Genomic DNA, 10,959 nt, shown 5'->3' with positions numbered 1-10,959 from the left:
AAAATTCAGAAAGAAAAAAAAAAACAAAAAGTTCAATAAAAATTAAAATTACGTATTCAACAGAATTACGTATAACAAATTTCAAATATAAAAATATAAATTAATTAAAAAAAAACTAAAAAAAAAAGGAAAATAAAAGTCGGTTCAAAGTTACAAATAAAATTTTCATATAAATGACATATTTTTTGTCTACATAATTATATATGTATATCTAAACTATAGTATAACATAGTAATTATAACTATTATATGAAAATTTTTTCGACAAATCAACTAAAATAAAATTCTACAATAATATACAATATAACTAAGTATGGATATGCAAAAAATACAAAAAAAATAAAACTATGTAGTTACATACATATATAGAATGTATTGGAATAATATCACTAATATATAATAGTTAAACAAAATCAAAAAAAGGGTAACAAATTATATGAGAAGAAAAATGTCAATTTTTCTTTTCAAATAATTTTTTGAATGTTCGATATTTATTTGCATATATATAGGATAAAAATAAAAAAGCGCCTGCATCAAATATACAAGTTTAAAATAAAAAGTAACGTGAAAATATTTTTGCCTACATAATACTTACCTAATAATTATTATTATTATGTTATTTATTACACAAGCAAAAATTAAAAAAATAATAATTAATATTAATATTTAAAATAAGAATAATAAAATTTTAATATAAATTGAAAAATTTTATTTAATATAAAGACAAAGTTTTTGAAATAATAGTTAAGTAAAGTGAATATTTTTAATAAATAATTTCATAAGGAGAAACAAAAAAAAAGTTATTATACTTTATACGTACTATATCTTAAATATACATTTACGTGTACTTTTAGTATATACATTGTACATAATATATTCGTAAAATATATACATACTTTTTTATTTGTATACATACAAGTAGTATTAAAATAAAAACTACATTTTTTCATTTGTATTTCTGCAAACCTTGGAATATATGCATATATACATAGGAATATATGTATGTGATTATACATTTTGTTTTTAGGTAAAACTGCATAAATATAATATAAATAAATATATATCATTATTTGCATATACATACATCCTGTATTTAAATTTATAATAATCTCATACACGTATTATTTTAAACACACACACAGGAAAATAATAAAATTAATAATTCAGTTAAAATTACACAAAAATATTTTTATTAAATTATATTTATACTTTTGTCCCTTTTTATGAATGTATATACATTAAATCATTAAAAAATTATAATTTAACATTAAATTATTACGCTGCGCTCATAACCTGTAAAAAAAATATACATAAAAATATATAAATACAACACTTACTATTAATTTTAAAAAATTCATACTATTTCATAAAACACAATTATTACATTTGGTTTTGGAATTGTATTATGTGATATGTATATACTATATATATATATATATATATATATATATATATATATAATTTTGTGATATCTCTATACTACATATATATATATATAGTATATATAATTATGTGCAATAAATTAACTTTTTCCTGCAATATTGACAGTATTCCTTTTACTTTAAATTTTTCCGAATTTTACATTTAAAAACGAAATTTTTGTATAACAAGAAAGATTGAATATTTTTGTTTTTAATTAATCTCTCATATATTCTCTTTATGCATTCTTATAGAATATGAAATAAATGTTATTTAATAAAATTAACGGTACTATATACTTCATATATATGAAATGAAAAGTATATATTTTAGGGAAATACTAAAATAAAGTGTTATATAGAAAAAAGTTTTAATTAATATCTTTGTCATATTATAAGTTTTATAAACAAAATATTTATAAAAGCATGCATAAAATATGAAAATTATGATTACTAACATTTACATATATCTAAATATGCTGACAAGAATATTATAAAAAATTAAAGAAAGATATAGTATAATTTTCAAAAATTGCAGAAGTTTTATTTTTTCATTATTTATTGTTGAAAAATTAACTATTATTTAATTACTATAAGATGGAACAAAAGTAAGAAAAAACAGAAAAAAATAATATAGCGTGAGTAAAAATTTTTTATTATTTTATTTTGTTAATTTTTTTTTTTAAATTATTGATTCAAATTAGGATCATAACAGTGTAAAAAATATTTTGGTTTTAATATGTTGTTGTACAATTCAAAGTTTACACGTAAAATATGAAAATATAAATTAAATTAATTTAATTCAGAAAAAAAATTTTGAAATATTTTTATACTGTTGATTCAGTTTTAGTAATCATTATCAAAAAAATGAATAATTATAATATATGTATGTATGAGATTAATTACAATAACCAAATTAATACTTATGAATTAAGAAATTTTGGAAAAAAAAGTAATATTCTTATTATATATTATAAGTAACTTATAATTCACAAAATTTGAAAATTGTATATTTAATATATTTTTTACATTTATATTAAAATATAGTCTTTTAGTAGATTTTTATGTTTAATTAATTCAAAATTAGCTTTACAATTTATAACTGTTTCAAAATATTTATAATCATCGCAATTTATTCTTTTTTTCCTTCTATAATATGCAAAAATTAATATTCTAAATAAAATTATTTATTTTGAATTCGCTTTGATAATAAATAATGCAAAAACTATTCATTATTTAATAAATCTGCTTATTAGTTCTAAAAAAGCGAAAACGAATAATAATTTTAATAAAATATTTTATAATAAATATTGCATATTTTATATTTAAATAAAAACTCCTATTCCAGTTAAAAAAAATTACAAAAGAAATTATAATTTTCTTTAATTTTATTTTTTACATAATAATAATGAAAATTTTCTGTTCTACATTCGATTAAAAATTATAAATTGAGGTACCTACTCTCTTTTGTTTTCTCTTTTATTTCGCTCTACTTTTACTCAACATTATTCGTTCTCTCTTCTTTTTTACGTTTTTGCCTGACGTTCGTATAAATAATTATCTCGTTAGCTCTTTAATTAATTATAATTTCTCTCTTGCATTAAAAAGAAAGGTACAATTAAATAATACACATTTTCTTACGATACACACTAGTTGGTTAGTGAGTTAATGATGTACAAGACACATTATATATGACTTTTTAACACCTATACATTGAAAAGTGTTAATATGTTTCAAATCAAAAAAAAAAAAAGAGACCCGAAAAAAGGATAATAAAATAATTTTCATTCCTATATAAAACAAATTATTTTGAAAATAACATATTTTTATGTTATGCATAAGTTTTAAAATGATTTCATGTTATCGTAAAGTTGAGCCAATATTAAAATTCAATAGTTACTTTTGAGGGAAGTATAAGCTAGAGTAATAACATATTTTTTGTAAATTTTTATAAAAAAAAAGAGAATTCAGAAACAGGCATATATATATGTATATATATATATATATATATATATATATATATATATATATATATATATATATATATATATATATATATATATATATGCCTTTTATATTTATATATTATATATATCAATTGATATATATGTATATATATCAATTTTAATTTGCTAATAACTTCTGAAAATATTGGAATATATTAATATATAGCATGAGGGTTACTATAACTGACAAGAGGATAAATTATTACAATATGTAATAATAAAATAGCAGGAATATTATAATACGAAAATTTTTTGTGATATCTCGAAAGAGAGAAAAGACGATATATGTCAAATGTAGGTAAAATTATATGTACTCGTATGTATATCTAGAAGTCATTATATAAAAGAGAATAAGGATGAAAAAATGAAGCAAAAATTCGCTTAAATTTTTTTTTTAATTTTTTTTTCCCATGTAAGACGCAATGCTATAATAACCTTTATATTTGCTTATTTTCTTTCTTTCATATAAAATTGTCTGTTTGTATTTATTTGTTTCTAAATTCTTTTAATTTTATAAAGATGATAATTTATATATGTATGTGCGTGAAAATTCTCTGAGTCTGATAAGCATTATTATTATTAACATTAACGAGTTCTGCTTTTTAATTTCCTTTATTTTTGTTTTAATCTTATAAAAATCTTGTTATGTTTATAAATAATGATGGTATAATAAATTTTTTATAAAATGTAAATGAAAATGAAAAGAATGTTATATGTGTAACAATTTAAAGTTTTATTTTTAATTAAAAAGTTTCATATTTTGAACATATATTAAAATAATTACAATTAGCCAATATATACGAGTATGTATAAAGATATTTTTATGTGTGTATGAATATAATGGAAAAAAATTAAGAGTAGTGAAACGGTGATAATTTGTAGAGAGACGGAAATTGTTAAATTTGGTCCTTAAACATGAATTAAATTTATGGTGTGGGTTTTGTTCTGTGAACAAGCATATATACATTATAAATTATAAGAGTGAAATTAGAAAATTTTACCAAAACACATTTGATCTTTCTTTTAAAATGCTGTATAACACTTTTATAATAAAAATATTATTTTATTGTATAAATTCACAAAATGTACGATAATGATAAATAGTTTTGTTTGTTTAGTGCTTAAACAACGATTTTGTGTAAGAATCAACATAAATTTGGAATAAATCTATCTAAATTAGTCTTTTTATTGAAACTTTTATTTTAGTTATAACTCTATAGGTTGAGGCTTTTTAGCAACACAGTTTTAGAATAGTGCCATTCTATTTTATGCGAATTTTTTACATACAAATTTCATTAAATTTTTTCAAATTCATGAGTTAAAAAAATTTAAAATAAAATACATTTTCGCCAGAGTGTTCAAGATTAAATTTCACAATTGATATTCATAATTAACTAATTTTTCTAAATTGATATTCATTGTTAACAAAGAACAATAAATAGCAATATTTTTGATTCCATATTATATTTATATTTCATAGAATATTTTTAAGAATTAAATTTATGGAAATATTTCAATCAATTTTAACTTAAAGCAATTGCAAATATTGAATATTTAAAATATTTTACATTTTAGTTTTCAAATTAAATTAAAAACAAATTTAAAGTTTGAATTTCAAATTTTAAAAACATGAACATGAACACGTGAAATTAAATTAATGCAACATTATTATAATTTGTTTTTATAATAAAATTAATTGAATATAACAAATCATTATTTATTATAGTAATCATAAAAATATTTAGGCTTTAATAACAATAAACTATGTAATAATAATAATAAATAATAAATGTGTGTTCGGTAGTTTTTGTTATTAAGAAATTAAAATTTTTGAAATATCTATTTAACTATTAATTAATATAAAAAATATGTTATTTTTATATGATTAATAGAGCAATTAATAAATAGATACTAATTGTAATGAGCTAATTAAATTTATTTATAGGTATCATATTAATTTTGTGAAATAATTTAATGGTGTTTTAAAGTTTGCATAAAAAAAATTGTCATAAAAAAATTGTGAATGAATGTATAGTTAAAAAAAATTATTTTTAATGTAAAAGTAACCAATTTTTGAAAAATGAAGCAGATTAAATAAAGTTTTGTCACATTGGATGAATTAAAAATTACGTTGATAGATAAAATTTAATATCGTGTATCAATTTAAGATATCATAATTCTGACAGAACATGGTTGTATTTAAATTGTATATATGTAGTTAATATTGTGAATTATAACAATATAGTTAATATTGTGAATTATAACAATATAGTTAATATTGTGAATTTTTTAATAGCTTCTTGCAATCAATTTATTCTATGTTATTTTAAATTATTACCATAAATGAATTTTAAGTGAATTTCACAACTCCAAACCCGCGAATATTAATTTTACTTTACGAAATTTGACATTAATTCAAAAATATTATTAAATAATTTCTGTTAAATAATCAGAATTCCAAGTCGAGAAATTGTGTTTTAAATAAATTAAGTTTAAAGTTTGAATTTAATTAAAAATTGTTAATGTATAAGTGTTTGCTAATCTTATAATTGATGAATATTGAACAAATTTATTTATGACGAATTTAAATTTATAAAAAATATAACTAAAGTCGATTTAGGCTGTTGTTGCTTTGAACTACACAATTATTGTCAAAAATTTATTGCTATATAGAGTTGAAATTATTAAAAATTTAATTTATTTTATCATAAAACTATTTCTTACAAAAATACTTAAATAATAACGTTGAAAATAAAAAAAAATAAAAGAAAATTATAAATTGCTTCTTCTGTTTACGAACTAAAGTTTGGATGACCCATTTATGACACATTGAAAATTTAATATTTTCTTTATTTTATCAAAATATTTTGTCTCTATGATAGTAAAAAAAGCTAACGAAGATCAATATATACATGGTATACAAGTATGAAAAAAAATTTTCTTCACCAAAGAAAAATTTAATAGCATTCAATGTGAGAATAGACAAAATATTATAAATATAGTATAAAAATTGCAGGAAACGAAAATCAGATAATAGAAAAATTGAAGAAATGACCGTAAAATTATTTTGCTTTTAATGAAATTTTTCCAATCTTCTGTTCTATTTTTCAACTACAACAAAAATAAAAGAACAGAAAAAGGTTGCTTTTTTCTATAATAACATTTTGTTGATTTCCTAATATTGGGTCTCTATTTTTATTATTATTTTAAATTTTCTATTGAAATCGATCAAGATTAATTCAATTGAAAAATGAGTTTTTTGTTGATGTTCTTGCAGTAAGATCACAATATAAAAAATTCTTTATTTCGTCATTTGAATATTGCGGTTTATTTATAACAATGAAGAAAGTGTTGTAAAACCTCCCGTTCATTTGAAATGTATGTATGGGAAAAGAAAATTGTATTTAAAATTTTTGAACTATATGACATATAAACATTATAAAATTTATACATGTATGTATATTGAGTCCTTCATCTTGTAAATCATAATAAAATTTTTTAGTTATTTAAATTGACAGTATAGATTCGTTGAATAAAAGGTTAGATATAGATTGTTTCACTAGCAAAAAAAAATATTCGCCTATAGCTCTAATTATTGCTATTTATTTTGCTTTTATGTAGCCTCTTTTTCAGTAACGTGGCCGTGAACTCGTATATTTACATAACATGTATCAAATTCCTGCTTTTTTGTTAATTATGCAACATTATTTAGTTTCTTTCTAAATTCTTTAAATGCTTTATACGTCAAATCTTTAACGATTTTAAGCTTTATAGAAAAGCGTCCCGAATCTTAAGTAAAATTAAATACTCATATTTTTATCTTAAGGTAGATTTGTTCAACTATTTTGATGTCCTTTACCTATGAAATTTAAAAAAAATAGGCATATAGTTTTTGAAAAAATGCAGTGAAATAGAAAATTATTACCATCGTTCATTTATTTAGTTATAAGTTGAAAGTATTGGAATGTAGATTTTTTTTTGATATATTAAAAGAATCTTAGCAAACATTATTTATACGTATTTATATATGTATGCATGCATACATAAACTAAAGGAAATATTTTTACATATCATAGAGAATTTCATTGGAAGAAACTGTAAAATGATAAAATGTTTTTAAAATCATTTAAGAAAAATAAACTTGTCCTTTTTCTTTATATTAGAAGAACAAAAATATTTTCACTTTCTTCTTTCAAGTCATTTCTCTATGGAATTTCTCAAATTGTCCTTTTTTTCATTTTTACTATTTTTTTATTTTCTTTTATTTTTTCTACTACACTTGCTTCTAGTTTAATTTTTATTTATTGAACATTGATTCTTGATGTTAAGGAAACATATATAGGTATATGTACAGACTCATATACATACACACATAATATATTCGAAAAATAAATTTAAAAGATAAAATTGAATGTAAATGAAAAAGGACTAAAAGGACCCAAAGGCAAACAGCTGAGATTTTGGTTTTTTTCTTTTTGCTATTTTATTAATGTTTTTTAAAAAAAATTTATCGAGAAAAATGAAATGTGAAAAACCAAAAAATAAATATTTTTATGTTGGGTTACAAGGATACAATCATATATATTATGAAGAATTTTGAAATATATCAAACTAAAATATACTCATACTAAAATACACAAAATGCTAAATAGAAAAATTTAGTGATGAGGAAAAAGAAAAAGGCAAAAAAAAAAAATTGAATATAATTGAAAAATTGTTTGCATATGCACACATCAATTGAGAACTTTTGTATAACTGTTATATATTATGCTTTTATATTTTGTGTCTATATTTTGTTTATTTTATAAAATTCTTCTAGCTTATTGTGTGTATGTATACAAAATTACTGTGTTGAAAATATCTGAAAAATTAAATTTTTAATTTTGACTAGATATAGAGCAAAAAATTCCAATTTTGATATGATAAAAAAATTTTTTGAGCAAAAATACGTAAACATACATACATACATTATATACAGTTGTGACTAAAAAACATTAGCTTTTGCTCTTCAATCCCTGCTCCTGAATTAGTCGGGGGTAGTTTACAAATGGACCACTCTTTTATGTCTGAATTGTGTTATACATGAGTAAAAAACCACCAATCAATTTATATTTTAAGGATTTTAAATTTATTTTCTGTATAAAAATATGAAGTTATACAATAAATATGCGAAAGTACTCCACTTACTTTTTTTATTATAGGGTTTTCTACTGAGAGTCTAAAAGAAATGTGACCGTTATGGATTTTTTTATGTTTCACAGATGCTATACACTTGATTTTACTTTTAAGACAATGCTGATTTAAGATTTAACTTTATAATAAAAGTAATGTTATAATGAAACGGTAGTTTAAATTTTTTCATCTCGTTTTATTTTATTAAATTAAATATTCAAAAATAAATTCTATTTATTATGAGCTCATTTATCAAATGTTAAATGTATTTGCACAATTTTTATATATTGAGAATTACAAACAAGTCTAATACCTATCTGATACAGGTCGAGATTCATTTTAAGTACCTCCAAATCGGAACCTGTTGAGCTGGAACATTATTGCCATATGAACGTTTTAAACATAGTAATGAGGGTCTGTATAATTAAATAATGGCAGTCCATTTAGATACGAGACACCCCATACTAAAATAAATTCCAATTTAAATTCAAATGTTATTTAAAAGTTTTTCTTTTGTATAGGAAAAATTTTTGTGATGGTAAAAACAACAAAGGTACTTGGAGATTTTACAGTATTGAAAAATAAATTTAATGAATAACACAACTTTATAAAAATTTTTCAAAGAATATTTTTTTATTGTTGAAGATTTTAATGTGGATAATTGAAATGTTACATATGTATACAATATTGAAACTAGTGTAGTTTTAATTACTTACCAGAGGAAATAAGTTTTTACAAATACATTTATATGTACATTTTAACTACTATGCCTACAAATATATTTTCTTGTATTATCATTTTATCACAATCATAGTGAAATTAAAAAAATGTTCTTTTGGAATGGGAAATAAGAATGTACTGTGTATGCATTTTGAATTATTTCAAGTTTACTCAATTCATTTTATCAATAATTATTAGAACAATTTTAATTTGATTAGAGAGTTGAAATTTTTTAATATTGGGATGCCATTTTGAATGTTGATCGATGGTGTACTGTATTCCGCTCATTAAGTTTATCGATATCAAAAATCGAATTTTGTATTTGAAAGAAAAAATCTTAAATTTTCAACACTGGTAATTTCTTAAAACTAATTGCGACACTTCGATAGCACTCATTTTTACAGGCTTTAGAAATTTCATTTTAAATACATAGACAAATTTTCTGTTATCATTTTGGAATTAAGCATTAAACATTTGAAACTTGTCATTATAAAAACTAACATGATCATTAAAAAGACTAACTAATACTTTATAAATTAATATTGATTTGTCTTACATTGTTCTACAAAAAAAGATTATTTAAAGTTGTTTTCACACAACAATATGATTTTAACTTTCAAAGTGCATTTCAGCAAATTTTGGATGGTATTTTGGAAAATTTTTCATTCACTTTAATTGTGATAGCCGTTCTGTAATGTTGTTCCAAAATCTCAGCTGTTCTGTAATCTTGGATGAAAAAATTTCAATAACAGTTTTATTAACCAGTTCTTATAAAATAAAAAAAAATTGAATATCTACTTATCTAATAAATGAATATGGTGCTTATTGAAACTAAAGTTTATTTTTAACTAGATTAAATTTGCTATAATCTTTAATATTTACTATAATCTAGTAACATGCAAGGAGTATTTAATATCTGTATGCTAGTATTGTGTGATTGACAGATTTTAAAAAATTGCTATATAAGCATATAATTTAATGTGATAGAAACTTATTGATCTCAATGGGAATTACGTATTTAATATCCCGAAGAGATAATCTTTTGTCATAAAATATTAATGCCCTTAGAAGTAACATTCCTAATGGTTTGCATAATTATTATTTAATATCATATTAAATGTTTTAATGCTTTTGCATTACTTAATGCAAGAAATAATGTGTAACGGTTTCTACAAATACTGTTTTGCAATAAATATTCACTTAACTATTCATATATATTTTTAAGGTTAAGCATATATATTTTTTTATTTGTTAAATATTTATTTTAATACCCATGATCCGAAATGATTTGCCTAAATACCTATATTCATATTTTTAATCTATTTGGCATTGTGGTACGGTTTGTTACTTTAAAATTTTGAAAGAACGAAAAAACTTTAAAAACTGTCTCTTTAAAAATTTTGATTAGAATAAATTCTAGGAAATATGTGTGTGTGTACGTAAATCCTTTTATTTCAATATTAAAAATAACGAAATTTAGAATCATGAAGTTTTAAGCAAGTTGGCCAGTTTGTACTTCGTTGTTGATTCCAATTGCCTATATTTTTATAAAAAAAAAATAAAATTGAAACCCTTGAAGCCTTGATATAATCTAACTTCAGTAGACTCTTTATTTCCAGCAGATTATTGTAAATGTAAAATAAG

The 10,959-nt window shown here is 20.4% G+C and overlaps 1 long non-coding RNA gene across 1 annotated transcript in view; it reads left to right on the top strand.

The window, feature by feature from the left end:
* The first annotated feature begins 1,692 nt into the window (after positions 1-1,692).
* LOC129616221 (uncharacterized) overlaps positions 1,693-10,959 on the top strand; it is a 79,381-nt gene continuing 70,114 nt past the window's right edge. The window contains exon 1 of the long non-coding RNA XR_008697525.1: positions 1,693-2,055. This is a non-coding gene — a long non-coding RNA (uncharacterized LOC129616221). The remainder of the gene's footprint in view (positions 2,056-10,959) is intronic.

The sequence above is a fragment of the Condylostylus longicornis genome, unplaced genomic scaffold (genome assembly GCF_029603195.1).
Source record: "Condylostylus longicornis isolate FDR11 unplaced genomic scaffold, ASM2960319v2 ptg000001l, whole genome shotgun sequence".
Classification (NCBI taxonomy): Eukaryota; Metazoa; Arthropoda; class Insecta; order Diptera; family Dolichopodidae; genus Condylostylus; species Condylostylus longicornis.
This window is presented reverse-complemented; position numbering and strand designations above follow the sequence as displayed.